General features: G+C 39.5%; 1 protein-coding gene across 5 annotated transcripts in view; it reads right to left on the bottom strand.

Annotated features, from left to right (window-relative positions):
- LOC129769484 (somatostatin receptor type 2-like) overlaps positions 1 to 12,072 on the bottom strand; it is a 196,771-nt gene that overhangs the window by 49,203 nt on the left and 135,496 nt on the right. The window contains exon 1 of one of the 5 annotated variants that reach the window (XM_055771788.1): positions 2,291 to 2,623. The exons of the other annotated variants lie outside the window; for them this stretch is intronic. The gene's annotated coding sequence lies outside the window, so the exon portion shown is untranslated. Of the gene's footprint in view, positions 1 to 2,290; positions 2,624 to 12,072 lie in introns of those variants that run through there. 5 annotated transcript variants of the gene reach the window in all.

Raw genomic sequence — 12,072 nt, 5'->3', positions numbered from 1 at the left:
GGGAAACGTTTCGTTTGAGCTTGAATGGCAGTGTGGTAAATCAAACTAGCAGTAAAATCATATTCTTCTAGAGGTGGAAGTTCTGGAGTCGAATTGATGCTCTCTGATATAGTACTAGCAAATTTCTCCCAGTCAATATTATGGGTAAGATCGTATACAACTTCGACCAATTTCTGTGGACACATTTCATTGGCAATAGAAACAAGGATTGGTAAGTGATCGCTACCGTGAGGATCTTGGATTACTTCCCACATACAATCTAACGATAAAGTAGACGAACAGAGTGACAAGTCTAGTGTACTTTCTCTTGCAGGGGGCTTGGGTACTCTTGTAGCTTCGCCAGTGTTCAAAATTGATAAATTGAAATTATCGCATAGATCGTAGATGATTGAGGAACGGTTATCATCATATAGTGCCCCCCAGGCCACACCATGTGAATTGAAATCACCCAATATTAACTTGGGTTCAGGTAAAATCTCGATAATTCCATCGAGTTGGTTGCGTGAAATTCCAACTCTGGGAGGAATATATACAGAAGCAATGCATAGGTCTTTTCCCCTTATCGTGGTTTGACAAGCAACTACCTCGATTCCTAGAAGCGATGGTAATGGGATTTTATAGAAGGAATGGCATTTTTTGATCCCCAAAAGAACGCCACCGTGTGAGTCTCTTCGGTCTAAACGGATAATGTTAAAATCATGAAAATTCAAGCCCTCATCAGGAGTAAGCCATGTATCACAAAGAGCAAATACGTCAGAACTTATATTGTTGACTAAAAATTTTAACGATTCGATTTTGGGTTTAATACTTCTGCAGTTCCATTGAATAACTTTAATTGTATCTATATCGCTTATAGAACAATTAGGCACCGAGAGAGAAAATGGTTGCAAGGAGGGGCCATTTTTCTGTCAAGAATGCAAATAATGCAGGAACCAAACTAATGATAATACTTTTGAGGGGATCGGGAATGTTTAAAGCATCTAGAATGTGACTCGCAATACTTGGAAGGGAAAATAACCCAGCTTTGGAAGACACGGACGAAGTGTTCACGTCTTTTTGTGTTCTCGGGGAAGTAAAACCAGGAGGTGTTTGCTTTGGAGGTGTTTGTTTTGGAGTTTTATCACTTCCAGAGGATTTCTCAGTTGGTTTAAAGTTTTCTTGCTTCTTACGAGGAGTCGGAGGAGTAAGAGGAGCAGAAGTTTTTCTTTTTCTTGAGCCTCCCGGTATTGACATGAATGCTTCTTCAATGGAAGTAAAATTTTCACAATCATCGGTTGGCAGAATTGCATAAGGGTTCTCTTGTGCTCCAGGATTAGGTGTCTCTTTTGCCACAGGCCTTTTGAGCATTTCAGCATAGGTCGTCTTGGATCGTTGTTTGAGAGAGTTCTTAACTTTTGCCTCCCGCGATTTAAACGCTGGACACGCAGAAAGATCGTGTACTTCTCCTTTGCAGAAAATGCAGTTATTGGCATCTTCAGAGCATGATTTATCCTCATGCATCCCCCCACATTTTGCACAACGTATCTTGTTGCTGCAGTGGGAGTCTGTATGTCCCAATTGCTTGCATTTCGTACAGCTCATCACTATAGGTACGTAAAGGCGCACCGGAAGCAAAACCTTTTCAATTTCCACAAATTGTGGAAGAGCTTTTCCGGGAAAGGTTACTCGAAACGAACCTGATTCGATATACTCTTTCCCTTCTTCGGAATGAGATACCGAATGCAATTTCTTGCAAGCAAGTATCTTCAGATGATCAATATTGGCATTCTTGAATCGACCTTTTCCTTCGCGTAATATTTCTTCACACGTTAGACTAGGGTCGATGATGACACCATCAATTTCAACGTCTTTTGAAGGAATATAAAATATTCCTCCGTAAAAAGTTAGCACTGCGTTATCTCAGTGGCTCGCTTGCGGTCTTTGACAACCACGCGAAGCTTGTTCTGTCTAATTAGTTTTATCGAATCGACCGTGCTGAAATTCTTTTTGAGTTCTCTGGCTATTGTCAAAATTCTCAAAGCTTTCTGACGGGGCGAAAATAAACATTGTAAGGTCCATCGGAATCTTCAGGATAGGACTTAATCCGAGGAGCTGATTTTGGTGGTGGATCGGGGTTCCCCGGCTCCGGGATAGTTGATTCATTATTAGGAATGGGAGGGGCAGGGGGACTGTGGTGTTTAGTAACATTCACTTCCATTGTGAAAGCAAGAAATTAATTTCTTGTTAATGAGGACGATAAAAACAGGAAGGAAAAGCAAAAAAGGGTAGGAAAAAGCAGAACTTAGCCTACCTGTTTTCGAAGAGTAACTCCAACAAGCTGGGTAGCTGACTGTAAGCCGGTGACGATGTTAGTCCAGGTAGTCGATGGGTGCACAATTAAAAAAATAAAACACAATTTTTAAAAAATAGGTAGCAAAAGAGTAATAGAAAAAAAAACTTGATACTTCCTTTCCACTCTGCAGCGAAAGAAAAACACGTCCTTCTCCGATGAGATCAGGGAAGGAACTGCCACAAACGGTTCCCCGGGAAGATCTCGAAGCAGCCGCTACACACACACATACACGCGCGGAATTCTTTCCGTTTGGATACCATTCAGCATCGAGAAAGATCCGGAAAATAATCTGCCAGTTCCTCTGAGAATTTAAAAATACATTCATGTGAAAGAGTTTATTTGAATGTTTTCTATCCATGTAACACTGTGACCAAATAAGTTTCAATCAAGTGCTATTAACAGATGGTTATCGAGTTAGCATTAACCACTGGTGGGCTTCCAGTATCGAGGAAAATGTGGAAATATCTAATCGTTACTGAAAATAATCTGCCAGTTCCTCTGGGAATTTAAAAATACATTTATGTGAAAGAGTTTATTTGAATGTTTTCATCCATGTAACACTGTGACCAAATATGTTTCAATCAAGTGCTATTAACAGATGGTTATCGAGTTAGCATTAACCACTGGTGGGCTTCCAGTATCGAGGAAAATGTGGAAATATCTAATCGTTACTGAAAATAATCTGCCAGTTTCTCTGGGAATTTGAAATTACATTCATATGAAAAAGTTTATTTTAATGTTTTCTATCCATGTAACACTGTGACCAAATACATTTGGTTTTGTGATTTTTCAATCAATCGCAATTAAAAGGATAGCTTCTGAAGATTATTCTTCCCCATCAGTAGGATATTTCCATAGCCAATATTGTATGCACCCGCAATCGATTATTGCTCAGTCGCCGAAAGTTCCGAGCTCAAAGAGTTCATTCCCCTCTAGTTTGCCTTCCAAATTGCCATCGTAAACCACGCCTTCTCTCTATTCAATCACGCACAAAAAGCATACTTAAGCGATATTCTGGTGGTGAGACGCATTCATTTTTCGTGAGGACATCGACAAGACAACATCGTTGCTGAGGGTGCTGGACGTCGAAGGATCGAGATCTGCCCTGAAACGCAAGCAGTTTTTTTGAAACTGTGAGGGAGCACAGAGAAGCCGATCCTTCAGGAGAAGAGAAGGTGACCATCGAAGCAGCCGCTACACATACACATACACGCACGGAATTCTTCCCGTTTGGATGCCGTTCAGCATCGAGAAAGATCCGGAAAATAATCTGCCAGTTCCTCTAGGAATTTAAAAATACATTCATGTGAAAAAGTTTATTTGAATGTTTTCTATCCATGTGACCAAATACATTTGGTTTTGTGATTTTTCAATCAATCGCAATTAACAGAATAGCTTCTGAAGATTATTCTTCCCCATCAGTAGGATATTTCCGTATCCAATATTGGATGCATAAAACCTTGTGCCTCCAACGTAACGCTCTCGTTTTCGAAGTCCCCCAAATATTCATTCATTCAGAATGAATTCAGATTCAACTTCAAACAAATGATCTCTAAATCAACGATAGTCCTACGTCACCCTTGCGGTTATACCATAGATATAACCCACTTCCTGTTTTTCAATTTTTACTTACACTACAACCTCTCTGAACCATAGACGACATCCGCGCGACGAGCTGTGTGTACGAGCGTCGTCTTTAGACGACATGAAATTCATACTGCTCTTCGATCACACCAGCGCGATGTGCATACTTTTCGGCGCAATACTCCGTACAGGGGTAGCATTTCGGCGGAGCACACTGCCGTAATGAAAGGGTTAAATTGGGTTTTTAACCCCTTCCCGTATTATTTAATACGTCACACATCAAGAGATTTCACTAGTCTGCTGAGCGTTCTAGCGGCCTATGTTATTGAAGTACCCACGAGTGAGACTCGATGTTGTACGGGAAAGGGATCAAAGAGCAGTATGCCCTGAAGCCTAATGCTGCATTTCAAGAAGATGGAGCTCCGTGCCACTCCACGAACCGCACTCAGAAGTCGAACAGGAACATCTACCGCTCTAGGTGAGTCATGAAGGCCAAGGTCTGTTCTAGACCCGAGTACAGTAAGCCTTAGTCAAACATTGATCCGTACCTGGAGAGAAATGGATCCAGGCTACATTATTGGGACCTGTCGCGCGCTCCAGAAGCGTGTGGAGGCCGTAATTGCAGCAAGTGGAAATTCGATCGATGATTAAACTAATTTACGACTTTCAGAAACCAAAATTGTTGAGACTTTTTTTTTTTTGTTATTATGACATTGCTTAATTGAACAAACATTATCATGCATAAGGTATACTATGCAGTTTGTTTCGCAGAACGGCAACAGAAAATTTGAAATCGATGTGTTGTGGTGGACACGGTTATCGCAACCGCCTTGGCACGAATTTTCACCTTTGATTTTCAACCGACAAACACAGCTCCCACTGCTGGGAAAAAAAATCTTCCCTCCGACTTACAATACATTGTATTTGAACATTACTTTTAACCCGGAAGCAATACATAATTTCACGAAAATTGAATTATCGACTCGAAAGTCACTAAACAATGACCCCAAAAACACTCATAAAATCACACAAACTATTCCAGGCAAACAAATTATAAAAATCAATCTGCTTTTTATTATTTCGGATATTTCTTCAGAATGCATCGAACTGTTTCATTGAATGGCATTGAAATAACTCTTCGGTGGCCTTGAAAAGCGCCATAATTTCATGAAAGCTGCTGAAGATGGCTGAAAATGGTGTATTGGATTGATTCATGGATCACCAATGCACGTCATGCATCGCCTCTCTTAGAGGCACTGAATGCAGTCACAGCGAAGGCAGTAACGGCAATTCTACATATGTAATACCACCACCATCACTTCGTGTTTTAGATCGATAAACACAAAACGGTTCTGGATCACGGTTCTTCTCTGGATGCCAGGACAAATTGAAACTCGTTTGCTGCTGACTATTGACGTAAGACTACGTCTTTCATTTCTAAGTTCAAAATTTTGAAAACGAAAGCGTTACGCCGTAACAGCAAGACTTTGAGCGTTAATACCTCCTTAACAACTGGACGAAATGGTATGATAAACACCTCATTCGAAAGATAAAATGTCTACGCATTATATGCTTGTTACTTATTGACCCAAAAAATTGTTTCAATAGCTTTAAAATTACTTTCAAAACAGGCTATTGACATCGCACAAATATGTGTATAAACGATTTCCCGTTCGGAAAGCCGTCACGGTACTTCACAAGCAGCCATCAGGTTGTATTTGTTATACTTCAAGCGTTGATTTTCATATTCAGCATTGACTCTAATATTCCAAAAGTTTTTTTTCTTATTTTGGTTTCACTGACTTTAGAATGAAAGCGATGAGAACTCATCCAGAATTGTTTCCAATTCCATTCTTAACGTGCTCTACAATAATCGAGTCATCTTTCCCGTTTTCGGAATCGGGTACTTTGGGTACTGGATCTTCTGCTGTTCATTCGTTGTTTCGTCACTTTCTTATCAGACTCTACAGGTTGACCACAATTACTGAAAAAGACCTTAATCCTCCCGATTGTCCCAATTCCACCCAATCGAAAAATATTGCGCAAAGGTAAAGCCGAAATTGAAGAAGGAAGCCAAAGTGGCTAGGTATGCTGCAAACATAATAAGATCGTGGAATAATATGGCCGTTGAGGTTGTCCAACAGAAAATCCAAACTTTGATTGAGGATTAAGGTAGAAATGTATGAAAATTCACCAAAACTGTAAAGAAATAATTTTATTAGTATTTTTTTCTGAAAAGCACAATAAATTATCTGCATTTTGATATAAATACATTTTTGTACTTTTGGTCAATCCCAAGGTACAACTGGTGTTGTGATTCCTGATTTTAAATGTTTCAAACCTCAATATCAGCCGTGAGCCGTGTAAAATATTCTACTTCAGGCGCTATACGAATGAAAAATGAACCTACTAGAAAATACCCTTTGTTAGAATACATTCCTTTATAACAGTTTATCCTGGGCAGTGCTGAAAATATTCACGTTCACGACATTCAAATTCAGCGAAATGCTGCCTTCCTTGTATTGATAACCTACTGCTCAAGCGAGAGTCGATAAATTTGAAACAACACTGTCAATGAACCCCAGTGGAATGAACATCAACATCAGCTTGCCATGAAGTTCATTTTTCATTTGCACCTTCCTTTTCGTCATGGTATTCGTAAGGTGGGAAATGAAGATCATTGCGTGTTAGTGAAAATTAAAGCATAAAATTCAACGTCATCAATTGAGAGTAAAATCGATTAATGGTAAAGGATGGCAATCCATCACTCAAAATTCTTTTTTTTGTCGAGTTCGGCAATGGAATGTATAGAATAACTCTTGCTACGTTTTATGAATCTACTCACGATTGCCCGGAAATGGCATACACCACCATTTATATGTGCAATGGGTGACACGTTTTCAATAAAAATTCACTGCAAGCGATGAAGATCAACTTAACGTTCGTGATAACCACCTGAAATTATTGACAGTAATGGAAGTGCCTGAATGCAGGCTTTTCGAAATTCGTTCATGCTGTTTTCGATCAATATACCAGACAAAGCTCATGCGTCTCGACTCTTGTGTTATACTCATTATGACAGATATGGTGTTGAGTTTCAACAGAAGAGAATTCATCCGATACTGGGAAAAATATAATTCCTTCATTCGTGAATAAAAGACGGGTGGGTAATGTCGGGGACATAACTGGAGTGACGTAGGACTATACAACGGGGACAGCTTTTGCTAAATATATATTTTAAATATATTGTTTTATTCTCTGCTCCTACGTGAATACCTACCTATCTACCTGAAAAATGGATTAGTTTACTGTTAACTCTTTATGAACATGTTAGGGGTTCTGAAAAGAACCTTTGGTGTAGTGTTTTTGCGTTTTTTTTACAAACTTGATCCTTGATTTTTTTTCTGAAGGCTTTGTACTTATTAAATGTTTAACGCCGGCGTATGCACATATCGTACAATCAAAATGATGGCTGTGATAGGGAATGCATAGGTGGTCATCAGCTCAATCACTATCATATATTTCACTATTGAGCACATTACCATACCTTAAACTGTGGTTTCGGAGACGAATGAATTGTAAGATTTGTAGTCTCCGCAAACAAAGTAAATAAAAATAAAAAAGAACTGAGGTTTTGGAGACGAACTCTACGATCTGTCGAGAAATAAACGAGCTATAAGCGTTCTGAAAAACCAACAGTAAATACAGGGACGGATGACCTACGGATTAAAGTCCTTTAAAATAAGAACAGAGCAGCAGGAAATACATAGCTCATCATGTTGCTCCTTAGTTATTTTTCTATACAATGCAGATGTAACGTCAGTCTATTTTCAACATCAGTTATCAACCAAAGAAAGCAGTTCTTGCTACCGAGAAAATTCGTTAATGCCATCCTGCATACAATGTGTTGTAATTTGAAGCCACTTTTAATTCGGAAACCATGCATGGGTTTGTGAAAACTGAATGATCAATTTAAAAGACCCCAACCACCAATAAGTTCAAAAACAAGCATAAACAAAATAATTCAGTTCATATTATATGTCATATTATGTCACTTTAGAATGTATTGGTATTGTGAATAATAACTTTTAATAACGCGCCGTGTTTTACGGTGGCTGGTTTTGCCACCAAAGCAGTCTGTATAAACAAACTTTTTCCATCTTCTACCTGCTGCCGTTTTGCGATTGCGTTTGCCACTAGCTGAAACTAGTTGTTGCCACCAAATCGAATGTGGTATGTTCTGTAGGTGGGTTTTCTTATTGTCGTGAACAGCTTTGCAAGCCAACTCGAGCACTCCGGCGGCCGAAACTCTATAACTGCTGTTAGGTATACTGGTACTCCGGTACCAATCCATTCGGCCTGGTTACCCTTGCGGAGCAATCAGTGAATGCGACCAACAGAGAACTGCAAACCTGCACGGTTCGAGTGGGACTTTGCCTTTCCCTTAACTTGTCCTCCTTTGTGACGTCCACACGTCCACGTTGCTGCTTGTGTTGCTTTGTTGATGTTATGCGATGCGATGTGAAACGATGCCATACAACCACACTGATTTACAATTTGAAAGAGAATGATATATTTTTCAGCGGGTCCGCGCGTTTTGTACTTTAGCGGTACACGCTCACAGGATAGAGACAAATCGGCAGACTCAGCCAAAGGGGCGAGTCCAACGAGACGAACGAATGAGCGTTAAAAGGCAGCGATGGCAAAAAAATACATTCATTACGAATTGTTCGCTTGTTGCATTCACATGCAGTTGTTTCTAACAAACAACGAAGGCTCCGAAGGCTAGTGGAATAGTGGAAAAGCCGCCAAAAAGTTCGGCACGGCGCAGAAGAATATCTCGAAAATCGACAAGAAGAAGAAGAAGGAATCATATGCTATCTACATCATAAGGTGCTGAATCAGGATCATTCCGACACCGGTTTATCATCGAAGGCGATGAGCGTCATGAGCTTCGTCAATGCATCTTTGAGTGTATCATAGCGGAAGCCCCGCGTCTGATCCACTACAATAAGCGGTCAACCATTACGGCGTGGAAAATTCAGATCGCAATCAGTCTGTTGCTGCCCGGTGAACTTACATGCCATTTCCGAAGGTACCAAAGCGGTGAAGAAGTATACCAACTCCAAATAAAGAGCGTTTTCCGACTGCTAATTCGGAAGCAAACCCTAAAAAGGGTCCTTGTCAGGACCACAAAATCATATTTAATCTAAAGAGTTTATTGTTTTGTTATCACTCGATATCCCCATCTTGTTCGGCTAAACCTTCCTATTTAGCGATTGCGTTTGCCATTCGCCACAGCTTCCACAGTTGAAAAATTTCTTCCCATCCAGCTTGGGACATGTTGTACTGTAAATTACATTTAATGCGACATGCCGAATCACCACTCAGTGTCGCATTGGAGGCGATTTTAACCTGTAATTGAACATTTGCGATGGCAGTGGTACAGTTTTCACAGTTGGAAAATTTCTTCCCATCCAGCTTGGGACATGTTGGGTCATAATTTGGACCCCGAACTCTATGTTTACAACTAAATATGTCGCATTGCAGGTCCGTCCAATTAGCTAAATGTAAATTACTGTACTTTCAATCTAGAAGCAATTTAAGAATTGATGAAAATTGAATAATCGGGAAAGTCCCCAACCATCAATAAGTTCAGAACAACTGCCAAATTCTCATACTCATCATATCCTGGCAAACAAATTATGAAAAAATCAATTTGTGTTTTATTATTATTTGGGATATTGTTTTAGAAAGCAAACTGTATTTCGTAAACTCTTTTTTGGAAGGTTAAATTGCCCTGATGAGTGCCGTGTTTTATGGAATGGTTCCAATTTAGAAAACTTAGTACTCGTGGTTTTGAAAAAAAATATTTCGAACGCCCTCGATGCCGCCTTGTTCTGGGTTTGCCACCAAAGCAGTTTGTATAAAGAACAAACTTTTTCCTTCCGCTACCTGCTGCCGTTTTGCGATTGCGTTTGCCACTCGCCACTCGCTGCAACTGCCTGTTGTTGTCTTGATGTCCACCGAACCGAATGTGTTCTGTTCTGAATGCGGGTTTTCTCATCGTCGCGAGCAGTTTTGACTGCCAACTCGATCACTTCGACGGCCGAAACTATATAACGCCGGCTAGGTGGACTGGTGCACTGATACTAACGCGCTCGGCCTAGCTACCCTTGCGGAGCAATTGGAGGATACACCTACGGAAAACTGCAGACCAACACGGTTCGAGCGAGATTTTGCCTTTCCCTTCACTTTTCCTCCTTAGCCATGTCCAGACATGGCTGCTTGTGTTGGTTTGTTGATGTGTTGTGATGCGAAACGATGTGGTGTATGGTTTGGATGAGAATGATCGTTACGGTAGCGGAGCGGAGCATTTTAAGCTGACTGGCTGGCTCGAGAATTACGCATGTGTGAGACTGCGACCAATATTTCGTTCATTTTTTTTTCCTCCTTTCCAATCGTGCTTCATTGTATTTCGCTGCTACTCTGGTTGCCCGTTTTGGTCGGTACGATTTGAAGAGCACAAAATGGACCAATCAAAAATGGGCACATAGTGCATTTGGACAATGCTTGATATTTCACAATTATTCAATTATTTATCTCAAGAAAAATGAAATGTTATTCGTTATGATAGATGCGTAGATATATTTCCTATCAATTGATGCAAAAACTTTTGCGATCTGTTGAGAAATGCTCGAGTTATAAGCGTTCCAAATCTTGCATTTTTTCCTACTTGTTCAGTGCCTAGATTTTCATTTCACCCCCTATATCTTAGGGTTAGACGTAGTCCTACGTCAAAATATGTAATACCGGATTTAAAAACTGCTGCGATTTTGACGTAGGACTACGTCTTTGATTTCTATATAGGAGGGTCACTCTACGAAAAATGTAACGTTTATTAAGAGTTTTAAAATGCATATTACGCAAAATCGTTCTTACGATATATGTTATAATATATTGAACGGAAAATTTATCCAGCATTTTTTTTTTGCCTGAGACATCAACAGTGGAAATAATGAAACAAGTGAGCAATTTAGCAAATAAAAAGAGATATGTTTTGCGGGCGGATGCGAAGGTGAATCATGTATTATGCATTCTTTCTTCCAACCTCGTTCTCATGAACGTTGTATATAACACAAAATTGCGTGCAATAATTCTTTCTATCTAACAAATTTGCAAGATGTTAAAATAATCAGATGCAAGATTTCATGCATCACTCAAACTTCATGCAAGATTTCATCAAAGCAACGAGGAAAGTGTCACCCATACAGTGATGGTTCATTAATTAGGAGGAGGCAGCGATTCTCATGCGAAGACTTATTGAGATCGGCATTACATCACACCACAGAAAAGAACGAAATGAAATATCAATATTCTTCACGACTCTCAATAATTCTCAATGACTCAATTCCTTCTATTAGATTGAGCAGTAGAACCAATACGATTTGATTGTGATAGTCTGCAAACGAACATTATTTCACCGAAATAGCTACTGCTCTCGATGCCTAATAATAAGAATAAGACAATGGAAAAAATCACAATACCATAGCTATTCATTAAAAGTAAAGCAACTTCATGACTTCATGTGTATTTTACCTCAAAATATCATGAAATCGTGAGTATTTTCAACTTGTTTTTTCGTTTCTTGCCCATAAATTTCATATTCAATGTAATTAATGACGATATTTTTTTTTGTTTATCGATCCAGATATAATTCATCTACCATTCCATCCTGTTATGTGTCACACTGATATTCATTAATCATTTTCAGTTAGACAGTTGAACTTCCTGCCAGAAGCTTATTGTCTTTCTTTGTTCATTACAAACCTTTTGAAGGTTATGAGTATATACAACAAACGGTCCTTTTCAGGGCTACTATTTTGAGTTTCAAAAGAGTTAAACTAACAGATTTCTGAACTATGAGAAGTATTACATTTAATATAACCAAGTGTTCTGAACAATCACAGTCCTACGTCAAACTTCCGTCCGTGCCCCTAGGCTCAGACCCTTTTTTTATATTTATTGTTTATTTTTACACAAAACAATTTCTTTCACATATCAGGAAAGCAAAGAATCCCTGATAGCATCTCAGATACTTTGTGCTCTGCGTTCTAAGCCGCGATCACTACCTACTTCATTTGTTACAAACAGCG

The sequence above is a fragment of the Toxorhynchites rutilus genome, chromosome 2 (assembly GCF_029784135.1).
Source record: "Toxorhynchites rutilus septentrionalis strain SRP chromosome 2, ASM2978413v1, whole genome shotgun sequence".
Lineage (NCBI taxonomy): Eukaryota > Metazoa > Arthropoda > Insecta > Diptera > Culicidae > Toxorhynchites > Toxorhynchites rutilus.
Note: the sequence above shows the minus strand (reverse complement) of the source record. Positions and strands in the feature narration are given on the sequence as shown.